The following is a 21,322-nucleotide window of genomic DNA, read 5'->3' as shown; positions in this document are numbered from 1 at the left end:
CTAATGTGAACTGCTTTTATGAAAATAAAATATATATAAACTCCTGACAGTGCTTAGGGGAGCCATATGGAATGTCGGGGACGAAACTCAGGTTGGCCTTGTGCAAGGCAAGTGCCTTACCCACTGTACTATCACTCCAGTTGTTGACCCCCATGACCTCCTTGATATCTCATATGTAAACTGGCTGTGATGATGAGAACAATAGTAACAAGCACATGGGGATTTGTACAACTACAGTGAGCTAATGCATTCAAGTGTTCTCACTGTGTCTTGATGATTTCTAATCTACTGTAAAGCATGACTCAAATCTTTTACATGGTTTCTGGCCTACCTCTTTACCCAAACTTAATTGATACTTCAGGGTAGACACTTGATTTGAGGGTTTCAAGTGGTACTCTGCTCTTGGGATATTCTCTGGAGTCTGTTCTCTGGAGTCATGGGGCTCTTACGTTCTTCCCAAGTATTGGCCTGGGACTGATACTATAAATCCCACAAAAGAGTATGCAGATTAGAATCACCAATAGTTTGGGAGAGAAATTGCGGTATGTAGGACAGAGGTCAATACATGTTTGAGAGAAATGCGCTCAGATTTAGTTTCAGGAGCCAGTTTGATTAGCATTTAGGAGTGGGAGGAGGTTAGTAGTGGAGAATTAAAGAGAGGCTAAGGCAGGTTTGGCACTGTGCCAGAGTCATGAAGGGTTAAGCAATGGCAGTAACCACATGGATGAGGTAGAGGAAGTGGATTTTAAGGGTATTTGAGCTAGGGCAGAACAAGGAAGTGGTATGTGAGGAGAAACAGTGGATAAAGTTGATGAAAAATTAAGAATCTTGGGACTGGAGTGATAGTACAGTGGGGAGGGCGATTACCTTGTATGTGGCCAATCTGGGTTCAATTACTGGCATCTGATACGGTCCCTCTAGCACTGCCAGGAATAATTCTTTTATTTTATTTTATTTTATTAAATCACCGTGTGGAAGATTACAATGCTTTCGGGCTTAGGTCTCAGTTATACAATGCTGAAACAACCATCCCTTCACCAGTGCCCATATACCACCACCAAAAAAAAAAAAAACCCACACAGTACACCTCCCATCCCGCCCCCCCACCCCCTACCTTGTAACTGATAAGTTTCATTTTACATTCTGTTTACTTTGGTTACATTCAATATTTCAACACAAACCTCACTACTGTTGTTAGGAGTACCCCACTAGAGTCAGACCTACTGTGAAGACAAATGAGGTCGCGCGACAGCGGTAGCGGCCATGCGGTTTTGAATTTCTGTACTTTAACAAGAAGTCCAGGGAGATTTCTTCCAGATATTAGATAATTGCAGGCTTGAAAACCCAATCTGTGGTCGTCTTAATATGGCGGCCACCGCGCCCTTCATCCCCGGAGAGAAAGAGGCGAGAGAGAGAAATACCTTTCCCCTCCCGGGTGGGCACGGGGCCGAGGCTTAGTTCTCAGGCTGGAGACATTCTGCGAGGAGTTGCCCACGCCGAAAGAGGTTTTGCTGGGTCTGGATTCACGCTTGCGCAGCTGCGGAGAGGCCGCACATGCGTGCGGCCCCCGGGATCACATCTCGGCGGTGGTCGCCAGGAATAATTCTTGAGTGCAGAGCCAAGAGAGTAAGGTGTTAGGTGTGGTCCAAAATCCCCCAATTTTTTTAAATATTAAGAATCTATACAAGAGATAAGAGATAGATAGTCTTCTATCTAGATGGAGTGATAGCACAGTGGGTAGGATGTTTGCCTTGCATGAGGCTGACCTGGGTTCGATTCCTCAGTCCCTCTTGGAGAGCCCAGTAAGCTACCGAGAGTATCCTGCCCACACGACAGAGCCTGGCAAGCTCCCTGTGGCATATTTGATATGCCAAAAACAGTAACAAGTCTCACAGTGGAGACGTTACTGGTCCCCACTCGAGCAAATCGATGAACAACAGTACGACAGTGCTATGGCAGTGTTATTAAGAATCTAGGGCTGGAGAAATAGTAATAGGGGTAAGACATTGGCCTTTCATGAAGCTGATTCTGGTTTGATTCCCAGCACCGCAAATGATCCTGTGAGTACCACCAAAAAAGTGATCACTGAGCAGAGAGCTAGAAGTAAGCCCCAAGAGCCACTGTGTATGGTCCAATACCCTTCCTCCAGCACCCTCCCCAAAGTATTAAACCTATCACACTCTCATGCTATTTTATTTACTTGTTTTTAATTTAATTTTTATAAAGTAGTTCACAATATTTGATTACATTTAATATCCAAACACCAATCCTACCACCATGACACCTTCCCACCACCATCCTGAACCCCAACTCCTGCTTAAAGCAGAACCGAAAGAACTTATTTTGTATTGTTATGAATAAACCGCTGAAAATGCTCCAAAAAAAAAAACCTTCCTTAGAGGAGCGTGTGTGAAGTTGTTGTATTTCACACAGGGACCATGATGAAGCCCTTCTATAAGAGATTACTAATATGTATATATACACACACATGTATATATATATATATATATATATGTAAAAATATATTTCCCACTAGGATTGGTTGCCTTCCCCTTTAAACCCCATCAAATGTGGTGCACTACTCTTGGAGTACAGGTGGTGTGAGATATGAGACGTCCACATCCATCTTCCAGGGACAGGTTTACTCGTGGGGGAGGCTCAGCCCGAGTGAGTGGAGAGCAGTCCTAAGCATGATGGAGATTGAGTCCTGGAGGTTTTCGGCTGCCGGGGCTGGGTCCGTTGGGGAGGGAGGGAGGTCTCTCCTCCCCGCCCCCCCAGGGTGACCCGAATGAAACAGTCTCTCCGGCTATTTTAAGTCCATGTGACTGTGAGCCATTCACAAGAACAAGAACTGTCTTTATTTGTATTAGAATTCTCAGTGGTCAGGCTGGTAACTGACACACCATCCAGATTCAGCTACCATCGGTTCAATGATCCTAGACTCAGCTTAGTTTTCCGGCCTCTGGTCCTTCAAATAAATGTGTCAACTCAGTGTATCGGCCCTCCTTGCAGTCTCTCGAAGCTCAGAACTCTGTCCCTGTCCCTGATGCGACAAACCTGGCAGCCTCTTCATTCTAGATTTATAGTCCTGCTTATCTTCAGTGCATCTCTTTGGGGGGATTTGGGGAAGGCACCATCGATGGTGCCCAGAAGCTGTTTCCCGGCTTGATGCCAGCAGTGCTGAAGGGACCCTGTGTGGCTAGAAATCAAAGCTGGGCCTCCTGCATCCAAAACATGTGCTCCAGCCCTCTGAGCTCTCTCCCCAGCCCCCTTACCGCCTCACTGAAGAAAACCCAATGACAGCTCTTTGTGTGTATCTAATTTTGCCAAGTCATTTAATGCTTCTAAGTAAATGTTTTGTCTCGAAATTAGATTTCTAGAGCATCAAGTGTTGAAATCACATCCATGCTTTCTCCCTCCTTCCTTCTGAATCTCACCCCATAGAATGCAGAGCAAGGTCGGGGCGGGGGGTGTGAAGAGTAGAGATGGACTGAGAATTAGGTGATTACATGATTTATCTTCTTATGTCACTGTCACTGTCATCCTGTTGCTCATCGATTTGTTCGAGCGGGCACCAGTAACGTTTCTTATTGTGAGACTTATTGTTACTATGTTTGGCATATCCAATACGCCATGGGGAGCTTGCCAGGCTCTGCCGTGTGGGCGCAATACTCTCGGTAGCAATCAAACATGGGTCGGCCGAGTGAAAGGCGAACGCCCTACCATTGTGCTATCAGTCCAGCCCCTTATCTTCTTAATGAGAAACATTTTAAGTACACATGAGTCAAAGTGAAATACTCTCCTTCTAGCAAGACTGAACAGAATACAGGAACAGACTTTCTCTGGCTTCCAAATATACCCTACTTTCCCATGAGAGAGATCAATTTGGGGAGTGGGTTTGGGAGTTTGGCTGAGATCCAGTGCTTCACCCGATCCACACAGAACTCACCAACCTCAATAACCCAGTTTTGTGAGCCCAGTTCGGTGCACACAGGCCAAAACCAAAGATCCAATTGTCATAGCAAAGAAAAGAGCTATTGGCATCTTCCAACATTCTCCTTTTGGGTTCTTACAGAGTGCAAAACCTGCACAGAGGTTTAGAGCAGGGGGTTGACTCCATGGCAGGGATATTGGTCAAAACTGTGCAGTGGGAAATTTATAGAGTCACCAGATGGCTTGGGTCTCAGGGATTGAAATGAAAAGTGGTTCTTAGACAAAGGAAGGTTGTAGTTGGGTCAACCAAGCACGGTGGTGGAGTGTGGAAACTGTAGCTCACTGCATCTTGGTCTCAGATCATGCTAACTATAAAATATCGCCCAGCAAATGATCTCCCAGTTGAAAATTTTAGTCTTTAATGTGAGGGAGCTCCTTGTACCCCTCCAGGATCTGCTGTTATCTGGTCTGGGCAGAGGGAGGAAGAGAAATGCCGAGTCCGAGGTAGACCTTCATATCTACATCAGTTCTGATGTTTGTGGATAGAAATAAAATAATCTTCTGGGGCTGGAGCGATAGCACAGCGGGGAGGGTGTTTGCCTTGCACACGGCTGACCCAGGTTCGATTCCCAGCATCCCATATGGTCCCGAAAGCACCTCTAGGAGTAATTCCTGGGTGCATGAGCCAGGAGTAACCACTGTGCATTGCTTGGTGTGACCCAAAAAGCAAAAAAAAATCCTTCAGTTAAAACTGACCGAAAAGGTGGACCTATTGGCTCACATAAATGAGGAACTCACAGTTAGGATGTTTTGGGGTTGATCCTATTCAACACCAATGATGTTAGTAAGCAGTTACTCCAGAATTCCAGAGCAGGTATTCAAGAGTAACTTCCTCTTCTTGCTCATAAATCCTAGAAGATTGAGCATGACTGGTGCAGGTCAATGCTAAGGGGAAATCAGAGAAAAAAATCAAGAGCTTTCTGTCTGGAGTTTTCTTTCGACTTTGGATGCTGCCTTAAGTACATGATGCTTGAATATCACTTCTGGGAACATACCCCAGGGGTGCAAAAATGCATAGTAGAAATGACATCTGCACTTGTATGTTCATTGTAGCACTGTTCACAATAGCCATAATCTGGAAACAACCTGAGTGCCTGAGAATAGACAACTGGTTAAAGAAACTTTGGTACCTCTACACAATGGAATTAAATACAGCTGTTAGGAAAGATGAAGTCATGAAATTTGCTTATAAGTGGATGCGTGTGGAGAGTATCATGCTAAGTGAAATGAGTCAGAAAGAGAGGGACAGACATAGAATGACAGCACTCATCTGTGGAATATAAAATATCATAATATGAGCCTGACACCCAAGGACAGTAGAGACAAGGGCCAGGAAGATTGCCCCACTGTTGGAAGCCTGCCTCCTGAGCTGGGGGAGAAGGCAGCTGGGATAGAGAAGGGATCACTAAGTCAATGATGATTGGAGGGATCACTCAAGATGGGAGATAAAGGACCAAACATGATGGCCTTTCTGTATCTGTATTGCAAACCATACTGCCCAAAACTAGAGACAGAGTAAGAGGGAAGCTGTCTGCCATAGAGGCCAGGGGGAGGGGTGGGACAGGGTACAGGGTGGGGATACTGGGGACCTTGGTGGTGGAAAATGTGCACTGATGGAGGGGTGGGTGTTCAATCATTGTATGACTAAAACTCAAACATGAAAGCTTTGTAACTGTAGCTCACGGTGATTCAATAATAATAATCACTGTCACTGTCATCCCATTGTTCATCTATTTGTTCGAGCGGGCACAGTAACGTCTCTCAATGTGAGACTTAGTGTTACTGTTTTTGGCATATCCAATATGCCATGGGTAGCTTGCCAGGCTCTGCCGTTCGGGCATGATACTCTTCGTAGCTTGCCGGGTTCTCCGAGAGGGGCGGAGGAATCGAACACAGGTCGGCTGCATGAAAGGCGAATGCCCTACTGCTGTGCTATCGCTCCAGCCATAATAATAATAATAATAATAATAATAATAATAATATGATGATGATGATGATGATGATGCTTAAAGCAAACACTAAGCTCCTGGGACCATGAGGTAGCAGGCAAAGCCAAAATTCAGAGGAGAGCACCATGGGAGACTAGATAGAAAGACCTGGGGTCTACTGAGCTGCTGCGTTGAGATTTCTTGCTCTATGAAATCATGACTTAAATCACAAAACCCTGTTACTTGCAGCCCAAAGCAATGCTAACAGATCGACTGGGTCTTCTGTCTCTCTGTGCACTGCTAGTCTCAAAGCCAACTTTCCCCTTTGCTTTAGCAAATTGGCTTGTAGCAGTCAAAGTATCATATCTCAGTAGCTCAGCACCTGCAATGGTTACCTTGATTCTAGCACCTCTAATTAGCCCATCAATCTCACGCCAATGGCAGTGAGCAGGCTATGGAATGCATTGGTCAGTTCATGGTGTTTAAGCTTTGCTCCTGCAATGGGCGGTCATTCCAAAATAAAATCTGGGGTCTTTGAGAAAACATTTGTCTATGCCTCACTCTATTCCCTAGACAGGCCTTGGGGATAATCTCATCTTTGGCAGCCAGTTCCCATCCACATGAGAGTGTTACCTTAGCTCTGTGATGGTGTGCTGTGGGCATTCTCTGGTTAAGGAGGCATGAGAGTAGGTTTCCTGACTCTGAATGCAGCAATCAGGAGTTACACGCCTGTGTGCTCCAGTTCTGTATCCAGTGTATATGTGTGATGATTTAAATATAAAGCACTAAATAAAATAATTGAACTGCTAAAATGGAAAACACTTAGTCTCTAACTCAGGCTGGCTGGCCTCATTTTAATTGCACAATAAGCACCTATGATCCGAGGCCCCGTATTTAGTATTTAACAGCACACACACACACACACACACACACACACACACACACACACACACGAGGTTAACCTTATAAGTCATGCTATGCTTCATAGTCCCTGAGTATCCACCAATTATTAATCCATTCCCTTAATGGCCTTACTCCTCTTCCTATTATTTTCCCCTCACATCCTCACTCTAATTCCCGGAATCACCACCCAAAATTTTGACTCAGGGTTTACTTTTTGGGCAACTCTTTTCAAAAGGTTGTTTTTTAATGCAAATAACTGTGATTTACTATTACTCTAAGTTATTGATAGTTGAGTTTTAGGCATCCACAATGGGTAGGGCATTTGCCTTGCATGCGGCCAACCCGGGATTAATTCCTATGTTCCTCTCGGAGAGCCCGGCAAGCTACCGAGAGTATCCCGCCCGCACGGCAGAGTCTGGCAAGCTCCCTGTGGCGTATTCAATATGCCAAACACAGTAACAAGTCTCACAATGGAGACGTTACTGGTGTCTGCTCGAGCAAATCAATGAACAAGGAGACGACAGTGCTACAGTGCTACAGTGTTCTATCAGCAACCCCACCACCTGCCAACCTCCCTTGGCCAGTGTCCCCAAGTTTCCCTCCCCTGCCTGCCATCTGGACAGGAACATTGTAAAGTTTGGTGGTGTTAGTTTAGATCTCATGTTTTCACCGTTGCTGAGTCTGTGTCTTGTATATACGGCTATACCACTTACCCCACAGTACCAGTGTCCCTGAGGCCCCTGGCCCCTGTTTTTTGGGGAAATCTTTTAATCTACATAACCTTCAGGAATGGAAGGAAGGCTAGGAGGAGGTTGATTACAAAAAAAAAAAAATCCTTTAGATCCTTGCTTCTCAAAGTGTGTTTCGTGACCAGGAATGTGTTAGAAAGACAGATTTCAGGCCCACCCCAGGCCAACTCAACTAGACTCCCCAGAGAGATGTGCGTTGAAGGAATACAGCCCGGTGGGTCCCTCAGACAGAAAGTGGAAACCGGGAACTGATCATATCAATGAAGATCGACCCCTTCCCTTTGGGGGGAAGGGGGGCAGAGAGGACCCTCCCAAGAGGCATCCAAGAGTCTTGGGGCCCCATTGGTAATTCTCAGCCAACTGGACCCATGCAAAGCTTAAGGATGCGGTTCAAGCCCTGAAGGCATCATTGGACAGCACCCATGGGTGCTCAGGGCCTCCAGGGCCACATCCAGTGGTGCTCAAGGGACCGTGTACTGCTGGGGATCGAACCCAGATCTTGCTCCTCACCCAGGGATCCATCCCCATGTCTTTTCTGCCCCTCAGCCTTTTGGAATATCGGAACTGGTTCCTCATGATGAATTCTCTTAGTTCTCTTCTACATTGACAAATAAAACTGACTTCCCGGCATTTCAAAGAGATTAAAAGTAAACAAACAAATAAATGATATAGCACCCAATCTGTTATGCCATCTCCTAGCCCCAGGTCTGCCATTTTAACAGGGGTAAGAAAAGGGTTTCTGCCGAAAAGCTCCCACAGGTATATACCCTCATTTTTCATTTCAGATGCTTAATCTAATGTGGGTTTTTTTTCAGGGTTTTTAACTTTTTTTTTACTTTTTATTGTTATTAGTGATTCACTGTGAGGTACAGTTACAAACTTATGAACTTTCATGTTTGCACTTTGTTTACATCCTTCTGCCAGTGCCCAGTCCCCTCCACCAGTGTTCCCAGTATCCCTCCCACAACCCCGACCCCATCCCCCCTCACCACACCACACCTCTGTGGCAGGGCATTCCCTTTTGTTCTCTCTCCCCTTTTGGGTGTTGTGGTTTGCAATAGAGGCACTGAATGGCCATCGTGTTTGGTCTATAATCTATTTTCAGCGTGCATCTCCTATCCCGTGCGGGTCCTCAAACCACACTTTACTTGGTATTCCCTTCTCTATCTGAGCTGCCTTTTACCCCAGAATGTGAAACCAGCTTCCAAGCCGTGGAGCAAACCTCCTGGTACTTATCTCTATTATTCTTGGGTGTTAGTCTCCCATTCTGTTATTTTATATTCCACAGATGAGTGCAATCTTTCTATGTCTGTCTCCATCTTTCTGACTCATTTCACTTAGCATGATACTTTCCATGTTGATCCACTTATATGCAAAGGTCATGACTTCATCTTTTCTAACAGCTGCATAGTATTCCACTGTGTAGATGTACCAGAGTTTCTTTTACCAGTCATCTATTCTAGGGCACTCGGGGCTTAATCCAATGTTTAGGGTTTACTTTGGTTTGATTCATTTCTTTCTCTTTTCTTTCTTTTCTTTTTTGCTTATTTTTTTTGGGGGGTCACACCCAGCGATGCTCAGGGGTCACTCCTGGCTCTGCACTCAGGAATTACTCCTGGCGGTGCTCGGGGGGACCCTATGGGATGCTGGGGATCAAACCCAGATCGGCCGCGTGCAAGGCAAACACCCTCCCCACTGTGCTATGGCTCTGACCCCTTGATTCATTTCTGAGGACCCTGGGTCCCATTCGCCGGAGGCACCCTGTTGTGGATGGCGGTTGGGAGCTGGGGAGACCCTTTAGAGATTCAGTCTCCCCACTCAATGACACCCTACTCACCCCCCCCCACACACACACACACATTCCTGTTTCCCAAGGAGCTTCCCAGTGAAGCGTTTCCTCCTAAGGGACTCAGGTTGCTATAGAGCCGAAGTGGTTTCACTCGGACGGACTTGCAGTCAGCAAGTGAATCAACCCTTCCTCCCCCGAAAGGCGATGCAGTTCTCCGTCTAGAGCCAAATTTGTTCTAATTAGCTGGCTCTGAGGTTTGCAGTGGCAAGTCTTCCGGAAGCTAATAACGCTATTTTGAGACTACCTGTGTCTTGCCTGCTTAATGAACACGATGATGGGAACACGAACCATTTTTCATGCCACTAGCAGCGACTTTCTCCCTCTTCCTCGTCTCACGTCTCCATTCTAGCCGTGCTTTGTTTTCAGTTAAACGATGTTCAAATCACACTTCCATTAGTGTTAATTTGGTGGCTTTTGCCATGTTCTTTACTTCCTCAGCAAGCTCGACTTGTTCCGTGCTTGGCCCGGGTAGACGCGTTTTGTTTTGTTCGGGAATGTCTTTTGATTATTGACCCGAATGACAGAGGAATGTTTCATGTGCTTAAATTTTCACTTGAAATGTGTCTGAAGAGGACATTTTCTACACTGACTGAAGGATAATGAGGCTTCTCTAGATCAGTGCAAACTGAGTGTGCTTGGATTCTTGAGCCTCCTAAAAGAAATTCTTCATCTTGGGGCTGGAGTGACAGTACAGTGGGTAGGACTCTTGCCTAACCCGGAGCGATCCCGAGCACAAAGCCAGGAGTAAACCCTGAGTATTGTTGGGTGTGGCCCCAAAATGCAAACAAAACAAAACCCTTCCTAACCTCTCGGAATGTTTAGACGTGACAAAAATATTCTGAGACCGACAACAGTGTAAAAGTCCTGAAAATGGTATGGCTGGATTTTGAAATACATCCCCAATTTTGGGGGATTTGTTTTATTCGATAGCACAGCAGGTAGGGTGTTTGCCTTGCACGTGGCCAACCCAAGTTTGATTCCTCCATCCCTCTCGGAGAGCCCAGCAAGCTACCGAGAGTATCCCACCGGCACGGCAGAGCCTGGCAAGCTCCCCGTGGTGTATTCGATATGCCAAAAACGATAACAACAAGCCTCACAATGGAGATGTTACTGATGCCCGCTTGAGTAAATCAATGAAAAATGGAACGACAATGCTACAGTGCTACAGTGGCCACAATCTGCGATGCTCAGGGCTTACCCCTGATTGTGTGTTCAGGGATCACTCCTGGCAATGCTCGAGGAACCAAACAGGTGCCAGGGATTGAATCTGGGTCAGTAGCGTGCAAGGGAAGCATCCTGTCCAGTTTACTATCTCTCTCGCCCGAAATCTGGAAAAAAAAAAAAAACCACACACACACCAAATTTGAACAAAGTTTGATTGTTTTTATGTATGATCAGGCTTGATATTCAGATGTCTGTGCAGCATTACATATTACAGCACCAAGTTTTCTCTACTTTGGGTAAGTGTCTCTTGTCATCAGCTTGGCGCTCTCCTGATCGACCCAGCTGCTCTGCCCTTTCAGGAAAATTCTGGGAGAATTTTCCTCTGAGAATGAACTGTCCCTAGGGACTGTCTCCTTTGGCTGGCATGATCTCCCATCAGTTGCTGTGGAGGTTGGGAAACAGTTTTGTGTACCATCCCTTTGGGAATTCTTTCATTTTGGTGACCACGCATTTGGAAGTCCCAAATCCCCCATGCACCCCCGCCCCCACACCAGCTCAATCCCGAGAACGTCCGTAAGGTTGTTCTATTTGGAATGGAAAAATTCATTGCGTGGACTCTTAAAGTAAGCAGATTTGGCTACCTTCCTCTCTATCCGCTCAATATTCCTTTGTTGTCGGAGGCCATAAAAGAACTGGAAAACGACATTCTTGACCCCTGCATCAAAAGAGAACTTTGGTGGTTTTTTTTTTTTAATTTAAAGCCTGATGGGCCTCCAAACTTTACACTAGCCCCTTAATTGTTTTTAAAATCCAGTTTCATTAGGGTTCATCCAAATGACACCTGGAGGAAAGGAAGGTGAGAGCGAATACTGGGGCTTGGTCTTTGAGATGCCTTTAGGGCCCCCTAGTGGCTATTTTAAGAACAGTTTCTTCGAATTAGGTCCCCTTGACCCTGATTTAAAAAAAAAAAAAAAGGAAGAAAGAAAAGAGGGGGACCTTTTTGTATCTTTTCTGTGATACAGATCTTTCTGTGTCTCTTCTTCTATGCAGATACATGGATAAAAATCGGTTTTGGAACTCAGTGTCTGATCACTTCTCAGTTCTTAGCAGAAGCAGTGCCATTGCTTTAGAAAGAACAGATCTATCACCTTACATATTTTATTCTGCATTCCTCCTGTTCTAGTGTGTCAGAGCTGAAATCTTTGAAACACATTTATATGCTGATGTGAGTCGAAGGGACCGTGACTCTGAGACAAGTGCATAAGTATATCCTACCTTAAGATGGATGAATCTCTATCTTTCACCTATCACCTGCAAAGGAATTCTTCAAATGCGAGGGCTTAGATGGATCTTAATATAACTCGCAGACAGATTCAGTTTGTGGATTATTTCAGTCTGACAATTCTTAGTTAGACCATTCCCTTTAAGAATAATAAGATATACCACTCACGTTCAAATATTGCAGGGCTGAATTTTTCACATTAGAAGTGCCTAAGGACTGATGCAAGTGACCTTTGTGGAAACCCCAATAATGACTGATGTCTTCAGTGAATTGTAGAAACTCCAGTGAATATTGCTCCCGGACTCCCCGCCCCTTCCAGCCCCGTCGTGGTCCTAATTTTCTTCCTGGAATCCTATTTCTTCCTGGAACACACACATGCGTGGGTAATTATCCTGGAGATGCTTCTTTCCCTGGTGCTCATCTTTTAGATGCTGATGTTTTCCCAGGATTTCTCCTATGCTTGTACGTTTCCGGTCTCTCTTCTCTTCCTCAGTCAAGTTACCCTTATTAATATGCTAATGCACTGCAATAATGCATTTTACACCACTAATGAAGTGAAGCAAAGCAATGAATAAAAAAGGATGTTCAAATTCTTGCTTTAACTTTACCGGGATCCTGGCGTTTGAACTACAGGAGAAGGAAGAGAGTTGCAAGGACAGTTGGCCCTCAAAATAATAATAATATTAATAATAATAATAATAATAATAACAATGATCGCCTGGTTTCCAGCGTATGTTGGAGAACCTAGCTGCACGTCAGACGGAGAACAGAACAAGCATTTGAGCTTAAAAGGCTCGGCATTAAACTTTGACGCGTTAATGGTTCCTAGCATATTAGCTCCTGTTTTATCATATAGGACACGGTAACGGTACCCAAATCAGATCTCAGATCTCCCCTGTCGGCAAACGCGTGGGGCCAGATCGATCCCCAAGCCGTAAGACAGCAGCAGGACCCCGCTTGGCAGTGAACTTCTCCTGAAGCTCCAAAGCCAAAAAAAAAAAAAAGAGCAAAACAAAACAAAAACCACGATTTTTCACTTCGCCGGGGACGACGCTGCAGGGTAAAATCCGCTACCTTCGCGCATCCTCTTGGGCCCGCGCTGCCTCTGAGTTTAGGTAAACGGGATGCTGAGCTGTGGGGATGGGGGGTGGGGGGTAGGGGTGCTTGGGCCGGGTCGGGGTCGGCGGTGGGTGGGCGGGGGTCGTAGCACATAAAGGCTGCAGGGAAGGGCGCGCGTGGGGGAAGGGTCGGGCTGGCTCCAGCCCAAGGCCGAGCGAGAGCCGCGTTACCTGGACGCGAGTTGGGTCTGCAGAGGCGCCAGGGGCCACCGCTCCCCCAGCCCTAGCTAGACCTCCTTACCCGGGCAGGGGAACTAGCTCAGCATCCCTCTCCCCTCCCTCTTCCCCTCCACCCCGCAGCCTTGCACTTTCTCTCTCTGCTGGAGCGAGCGCCCAGCCTTTCCCCAGAACTCGGGTGGGCGCATCTGCGTGCCCAAGAGAGCTGCTCCGGGGCGCGCCCGAGCCGGGCGAGATGGGGGTGGGGGGAGGAGGTGGGGACCCTGGTGGTGGGGGGGAGGTGGGGAGGAAGGGGGACCCTTCCCACCCCCCTCTAGAAGCCTCGGGACCGAGCGCCGGGAAAACCCGGGAGCTGGATCGCGCGCGCGCGCAGCGGGAGCGCGGGTGTCGCCTCCGCGCGCGGTGCAGCCCTCCCGGGCGTCCTTTCGCTCGCGCGCGCACACTCTGCTTTCTTCCCCTTCGTGGGGGGGGGGGTTCCTCCCGGGGCCTCCCATCGGCGCTCACGCCCCCTTTTGTCCCCCTAAGTCGCCGGGCGCCTCCCGCGGCGGCAGAGTGCCACTTAGCATCCCGGTCCTCGCCTTTGCGGAGCGGGCGGGCGACTGCAGGTCCCGCTGCTCGGGACGGTGCGCGCAGGGGTGCAGGGAGGCCAAGAGCGAGCGAGAAGGAAATCGCCCCGGGAGGAGGAGGAGGACGGGGGGGGGGGGCGTGTGGTTGTGCCTGCTTTGGAGCAGGGAGGGTGTGTGTGCGTGTGTGTGTGTGTGTGTGTGTGTGTGTGTGAGTTGCGAGGCGTGCAGGGATGCGGGGCGCTGGGTGGAGGGTGCAAAGAATGCCAACCTCCCCCCTCTCCCCGAAAGAATAGGGCTCTTGGGGCATCCGGATTGGTTCTTGCAGACCCAGCTCCGAAGGGGGCCGCCGAAGCCCTTCCCCGCGCTGCCCCACCTTCCCGAGCGGCGGCGCCCCGAGTGGAAGGCAGCGTGCGTGGGGAGGGGGCGGGGAACTTCCTACTTGGCCACGCTCGGCGCGCGCGGCCCTGCGAGCCTGCAAGCGGCTCCCCGTCGCAGCTGCGAGCCCGTCCCGCTTCCCTTCCCCCTCTTCCCGCCAGGCTCGCCAAGCCCGAGGCGGCCGGGAGCGGCCGGGAGCAGCGGGGGGTGGCGGGAGGAGAAGGGCGGGGAGCTGCCAGCTTGCACCCTTCCTCCTCGACCCGGCCCAGGCTCCGGGCTCCGGGTGTTGCGTCCTCCTGCGCGCCGGCGAGCCGAGAAGCGGGAGGGCGGGGCCTCTGGCGGGGGCGGGGCCTCGGCGGGAGGCGGGGCCTCGGCGGGAGGCGGGGCCTCGGTGCGGGGAGGGCGGGGCCCAGGCGGGGCGGGCCCGCCCCCCAGGGCGGCCGCGGCGCCCGCCATTGGTCGGCCGCGCTGTCACGGGGTCGGGGGCGGGCGGCGGCCCCGCCCCGCCCGGGAGCCCGGCCCCGGCGCGCGGTGCCCCCCAGCTGCACAGACATGACACAGACACACAGTCACTGCAGCTGCTGCTGAGCGAGCCCGGCGCTCGGGGCACGCGGCGGCGGCGGCGGCGGCGGCGGCGGCGGCGGGGCCAGCCCGGAGCCCGGACCCCCGCGCCCGCCCGCGCGCGCGCGCGCGCGCGCCCCTCCGCGCCGGACCCCGCGCGGCCGCCCCCCGAGCCGCGGGCGCGGGAGGCGGGGGTCGCGCGGCCGCCAGGGAAAGCCGGCGGCGGCGGCCGAGGCCGGCCGGCGCTGCCCCGCCGGGGCTCCCCGCACCCACCGCGCGGCGCCCCGCCTCCGCGCCGGTGACCTTCCCGGGGCGCCTGGGCACCCCCGGCCGGGGCGAGGCCCGCGCCGCTGTCCCCGGCGAGCCGCGGGCGGCGCAGGCCCGGGGGCGCGGCCGGGCGGGGTGCGGGCGGGGAGGGGCGGCCCTCCCGGGACCCAGGCCCCGGCCCATGCGGGGCGCCCCCTGCTCGCCGGAGTCCCCGGGCCAGGGCGCAGCGCCCCGCCGCCGCGCCGGAGCCGGAGCCCGCGGAGGAGGAGGAGGAGGAGGAGGAGGAGGAGGAGGAGGAGGAGGAGGAGGAAGGCGAGGAGGAGGAGGAGGAGGACGGGACCTGGCCGAGCCCGCGCCGCCGCGCCTGCCCGCTCCCGAGTCGGCTGCGCTGGACGCCGCGCCCCCGGGGAGCCCGCGCCGGACCCCCGCGCCGCGCGCCCCGGCCGGCCGCCCCGCCGCCGTGCCCCCCTGCCCGCCGGCAGCCTCGGCCCAGGTAAGCGTGCGGGCCGCGCCGGGCCGGGGTGGGGGGCGGCCGAGCGGCGCTGGGCAACTTCTCCGAACCTGTAGCTGCGCCCGGCCGGTGCCCGGGACGCGGGCGGACCAGCGGGGGCACTGCCGGCTGCCACCGGGAGCCCCGAGCACCGAGGCAGGCTGGCTGGAGGTGAAAGTTTCCAAGTCTGGGCATGACCCCAGAGCCGGGGCCCCCGGAGAGGCTTAGGGGGTGAGGGAGCAGCCGGCAGGTGGGTGGGCTGGGGTGGGGTGGGGGGAAAGCCTGCGAATCCCCCCACCCCGGCCCCCTCCCTCCAGGCTTGCGAGGAGCATCTGTTGCTTGGGGGAGAACATCTTTGGCGTTTGAAGTGGTGCCTCCCCTCCTGCCCTGCTTCCCTGGCCGTGGTGCTGGGAAGAACTTTTCCCTCTGCTCCTGTTGCAGAGAGCAGGCCGGGTTGGGGGTGAGCGTAGGGGGGTGGTGTGCGGGGTAGACGAGCCTCCTCTACCCCCACCTGGCAGGTGTCGATGTTAAAAGCCGAGTGTTTGGGAGTGTGTGTTGGGAGTTGGGAGAGGAAAGGGAAGACCCCAAACCGATGCGGGTGGGGCAGGTGGGGACCCAGGGCCCCCCCCCCCCGGGACGAACCCCCAGGTGTCCAAGCATGACTCTGGTTTGGGACCCTGCTATTGCTTCCGGGTGTGTGTGTGTGTGTGTGTGTGTGTGTGTGTGTGTGTACATACATGCCTAATCCAGGGCCTCTTCACACTGCAAGGCAGGCAGCTGGGCACTCTAGCATGGCCGGAGCCCCAGGACACTTGCTGTTCCCGGGGGACCCGAGCAGTGGCCCTCTCTGAGCGTGCATGCTTCCCTTCACCTCCTGCTCTCCGTGCTCCGTGCTCCCTGCCTTCACACGCTCCTCCCCAGCAGCCCGGCTTCTGCACGCCTGCCCTTGCCTGTTGGAAATTTATTAGACCTGTGAGCTGCCTGCCCCCCCCCCCCCCGCCCCGGAACAGTCTGGTTTTAAATGGGTCACTTCGGAGGGAACAGATTGTCTCTCCGACAGACACCGAGTCCTTATCTCCCTGGTGGTGACCCTGTTTAATGGGGGATCCCCCCAGCCCTCAGCCCCCACCCCCATTTCTTCTCCTTCTATCTATCCCCTCCTCGCCGTGCCTGGTCTCTCTGTGCCTTGGTTGAGCGAGTTCCTGCCCAATTCCGAGTCCGTGAGTGTTGTCACTCGGTCCATTAAAAATGATCTCCTGGGGGACAGGCACAGCGTCTCGCATCTGTGACTGTCAGAACGAGAGAGCGAGCGAGCCAGAGAGCCAGAGACAGAGAGACAGAGAGACAGAGGCGGGGAGCGGGCAGGTGAGGGTGCTCCTGGCCCTCCCCTGCTATGGCTGGTGGCAGAGTAGGAACCCAGAATGCTGCTGCACTCTGGGGACAGGCGACAGTCACCTGGTGGGGGGGGCGGGGGTCGGATTTTCCTCTTCACCTCCTCTGCCTTCCCACCTCCAAGGCGGCTTCCGTAGACCGCAGGTAAGGGCAGGTTCTAAAACGGGAAGGGAGCCTGGCGCGCCTCTCCCTCCTCTCCCCTCACGGATGGGTGCATGAATGAATTCCTCACGGGCATGCTGAGACCTCGGAGGAGGAGGAGGAGGATGAGGAGGAGGACGAGGACGAGGACGAGGATCGAGGGAGCAACACCCCGATGTGGCAATGTGGCGTGAAGGGTTCACACGTCTCAGTGCACTTTTGTGTTTCAAGAGTCCTTTGCCTCCCGTGGAAATTGCTCGCGGAGAACACACATTTATCGAGCTCGGCCCTGTGAATTTCGTCCCCGGCAGAGCAGCTCTCGGGAACGGGGGACAGCAAACTCCGTGGGGCAAACGTGGGAAGGAGCACGGGGTGGGGGCTCAGACGCAGGTGTCGCCGGGAAAAGAAGAAGCATCCACTACCCCTGCCCCTGCCGCCACCCCCCACGCCCCGGAGGGCATCGTGGACCCCCCATATAGTTGCATGCCGGGTGGGCTGTTGGCTTGCCGGGGTGCCTGGATGCACGTTAACTTTACCTTTTGCACACACCTGGGAGGGTCCTGGAAGTGAAAGGAGGCGGGGAGTGTGCATGGGCGAGGGTCCCCTGGGTGCCGTCCGTCGCCCCTCTTGGAGAAGGAGGAGGAGGCGAGGGTTTTCCCCGGTTCTCCAGCTTCCTGGTTGGTGCTGGGACCTGTGAGCACCTCTAGCCTGCAGCCACCTACCCCGGCAGGACACTAGGGGGACTAGTTTTCTCTTCTCCTACCTAGGACACAGCAGGGCCCGGAGAACGCCAGGCTGTGCTTCGATCTCTCAGACGCGTCCGCTCACGCCCGGGTTCCCTGGCACTCGTGAGGGGACTGTGATAGCTTCAGCGCCGGGCCAGGTCAGCGGAGACGCTGAGAGGACGGAGTGCTAATCCCTAAGCACTCGAGAGTGACAGCGATGAGGGAGAGGGTGTCTCTGCTCTTGCAGACTCCTTATTTGGTCACGAGAGCAGTGCTGACTTTTCTGTTCCCCAGGGGTGTGGAACCAAATTCCGTCCTTCTCTCTCTTTTTTTTTTCGGGGGGGGCATCCTTTGCAGTCTTTTTTTTTCCTTTTTGGGTCACACCCAGCGATGCTCAGGGTTTACTCCCGGCTCTGCACTCAGGAAGTACTCTTGGCGGTGTTCGGGGGACCCTATGGGATGCTGGGACTCGAACCCAAGTCGGCCGCGTGCAAGGCAAACGCCCTCCCCGCTGTGCTCTCGCTCCAGCCCCAGCAGTCTTTATAAAAGCACACTTCACACTTCCTCAGCTCCAGAGGAAGTCTCGGATCTAGTCCCTCCAGAACTCCAAACTTCTCCCCATCATCCCTGGAAAAAAAAAAAATCTGTCCCTGGTGTGCGGAGATGACACAAGGCCCTGACAGCAGCTTCTTTCGCCGGTGGCTGCCGCACCGTCGTGCTCTGACGTCCTTAGTGTCGAGGTTTCTCCCCGCAGCAGGATGGACCCGAACCCCAGGGGGCCGAACTTAGCCTGGCTGGCCAAATTGGTGCCCGAGCGGGGTGGGCAGGAAAGGTCAGAGGTCAAAGCCAAGAAGAGGATGCTGGCGCACCGGGCTGGTGGGCGTTGCCAGGGTTTCCGCCTTTCTGGATTCCGGAGCTCTCACCTGGGAGAGTTATAGGTGCGGGGTTTGGCCCGCGTGCCGCTGTGGGGGTTATTCTACCCCTCGGCAGGCACCCCGGTACTGTCCGGCCTTTCCCCACGGGGACGGCGCCCGCTCCGCTCCTCGGAAGAGAGGGACTGCTCTGTACTCGGGGACGTGGCCGGTGCAAAGCTCTCTTTCGGCTCTTAGGGCTTTATAGATTGATTGGCGGAGTTGGTTTAAAGCCGGAAAAGAAAAAAAATACTATTTGGTTTGATCTTTAAGCACCCGCTGGTGAAAACCGGACTCGGAGAAGTGTCCGCTGCTGGGGCCCATAAGCCGGAGGGAGATCTGATGTGTTTCAGGGATGCCGGATGGTCCAGGGAGAGGGAGAGGGTGAGGCCAGAGACTAGGTTGCTTTTGAGATTCCCGGATGAAGAAGGGGCCCGAGCAACGCCCACCTCCCCGGGTTCCATCCCTGCCACCACATACAGCCCTCCGAGCCCTGCCAGGGGGTACCCCTGAATGCTGAGCCAGGAGTAAGTTCCTAGCACCACCCGATGTGCCCTACACCTCCCCCCCAAATATGAATCCGCTGAGGTTGGGGACAGAGCCCAAAGGATGGGCTGTGGTCAGGCCGTTCAGGCCTCCGAGGACTGCCCAGAGCAGCAGACTGGGAGTGGCCCCTGTGTATCACTTGTTGCGTCCCCGTCCCCAAACTCAAAAGTAGAATCGGGGGGAAGGTGACTCGGTAGCCAGGGTGCAGGAAACACGGGGAGGGGGGGGGCGAGGGGAGTCAGTCCCGGCCACTGAGCTACTGTCACACCTTGGCCACGGAGCCACCTGTGTGAGAGGGGACCCTGCTTCCTCCCAGGGCCCTTGACACTGAGAGGTGCTCGCGACCAGAAGGCCAGAGCAAGTGAAATGAGGGCTCCAGTAGGTGTGGCTTAGAAGTCTCGTCACTCCGCGCGTGCGTGCGCCCTAGGGGCGCGTTGCTGAGGGTCACGTGGCCAGGGGACAGGTTCTGCCATGGGGTGCGGGGAGGGGGGTCTTTTAGGGGAGACGCATGTGGGACCCTGATGCTGTGCTAAGTGCTGTCGCACCCGGGTTTGTCCAGGGAACGAGTCTGAGTTTCCCAGGGTCCCAGAAATGGGGGCCGGAGAGAGAGCACTGCGGGTTCAGGCGCGTGCCTTCCGCAGAGCTCCGGGCTGGGTTCCTTGCACCGCCGGGGGTAACAGGTGTATCTCAAACCTCAGACCCCCCCTCCCACCCCACCCCACCCCCAAAATGAAATAAATAAAACAGCGAAACCAGGATTGTAGGAAAGGATGGGACCAAAAGAATAGACAAAATAGGCAAAAAAGGCCGGAAAAAAAAAAAAAGACAAAAAACTGACTTCTGGCTCAGTTTATAAAAGAACAGCTTAGAAGGTCACGAGGATGGAGAGCAGGTCCTAATCAGAAGGGCTGTTGGGTGGGGGATGCCGAAAGACAGAGACAGAAGAGCAGAGACAGGGAAAGAGTTTCCCAACGTTCCAGGCCCGGGGTCTGGCCCCTACTTTTCCCTTTTGTGTCCATTTCATTTCCTGCATAGAGCCTTCTTCTTCTTCTTCTTCTTTTTTTTTTTTTTTTTTGCCTGTTCAGGAAAAACTATTAGCAGTGCAAATAAAGGCAGGGCCCTGTGGACCCCAAGGCTGCTCCCTTGAATTACATGGGGGGGGCGGTATTCATTTTGCAATTATGCAGGGGAGGTGGGGAGAAATGGCAGTGGGCTTGACAAGTGACAGAACAGGAGAGAGAGGAAAAATTCCTTTTCAGGGAGGGAGGGCAGACTCCATCCTGCCGGCTTTGCTGCTGGCGGAGGGAGGGATGCGCTGAATCCTCGGGCAAGTGCCGGGAACTGGAGTCTGGCATTGGGAGTCCTGCAGCCCTGGCGTCTGCCCGGCTCTCGACAGAAGGAAGTTTCCTTATGGGGAGGAGGCGTGCGTGCCTGCCTGCGTGCAAGTGTGTGCGTGCGTGTGTATGTTTGGGGGTTGATGCGGAAACCGGAGACCAGAGAGAGGAAGAAAACCAACAGCGTTCCTGCTGGAGAGAGAGAGAGAGAGAGAGAGAGAGAGAGAGAGAGAGAGAGAGAGTGGAAAATCACTACTGGGACAAAGATTCCCCAGGGCCAAATAGATCTGGATCCTTAGAACAGGAGCCAGAGGGGATGGGGCAGTAAAAAAAGGGTGTGTGTGTGTGTGTGTGTGTTTTCTCATTCTCTGAGTCGAGGAAGAAGCAAAGTAGATTAAGGACAATCTTGGGCTTCCAGAAGGGTGTGTGTGTGTGTGTGTGTGTGTGTGTGTGTGTGTGTGTTTTCTCTAGCATTCTCTGAGTTGAGGAAGAAGCAAAGTAGATTAAGGACAATCTTGGGCTTCCAGAAAGGGTGAAGGGGGTGTGTGTGTGTGTGTGTGTGTGTTTTCTCTAGCATTCTCTGAGTTGAGAAGAAGCAAAGTAGATTAAGGACAATCTCGGGCTTCCAGAAGGGGTGTGTGTGTCTGTGTGTGTCTGTGTGTGTCTGTGTGTGTGTGTCTGTGTGTCTGTGTGTTCTCTATCATTCTCTGAGTTGAGGAAGAAGCAAAGTAGATTAAGGACAATCTCGGGCTTCCAGAAGGGGGTGTGTGTGTGTGTGTGTGTGTGTGTGTGTGTGTGTGTGTGTGTGTGTGTGTGTGTGTGTGTGTGTGTGTGTGTGTGTGTGTGTGTGT

General features: G+C 52.8%; 1 protein-coding gene across 1 annotated transcript in view; it reads left to right on the top strand.

Annotated features, from left to right (window-relative positions):
• Positions 1-15,274: 15,274 nt before the first annotated feature.
• Positions 15,275-21,322, top strand: part of LARGE1 (LARGE xylosyl- and glucuronyltransferase 1) — a 531,600-nt gene continuing 525,552 nt past the window's right edge. Inside the window, exon 1 of the mRNA XM_055141751.1 lies at positions 15,275-15,425. The gene's annotated coding sequence lies outside the window, so the exon portion shown is untranslated. The remainder of the gene's footprint in view (positions 15,426-21,322) is intronic.

Source organism: Sorex araneus, chromosome 6 (genome assembly GCF_027595985.1).
Source record: "Sorex araneus isolate mSorAra2 chromosome 6, mSorAra2.pri, whole genome shotgun sequence".
Classification (NCBI taxonomy): domain Eukaryota; kingdom Metazoa; phylum Chordata; class Mammalia; order Eulipotyphla; family Soricidae; genus Sorex; species Sorex araneus.
This window is presented reverse-complemented; position numbering and strand designations above follow the sequence as displayed.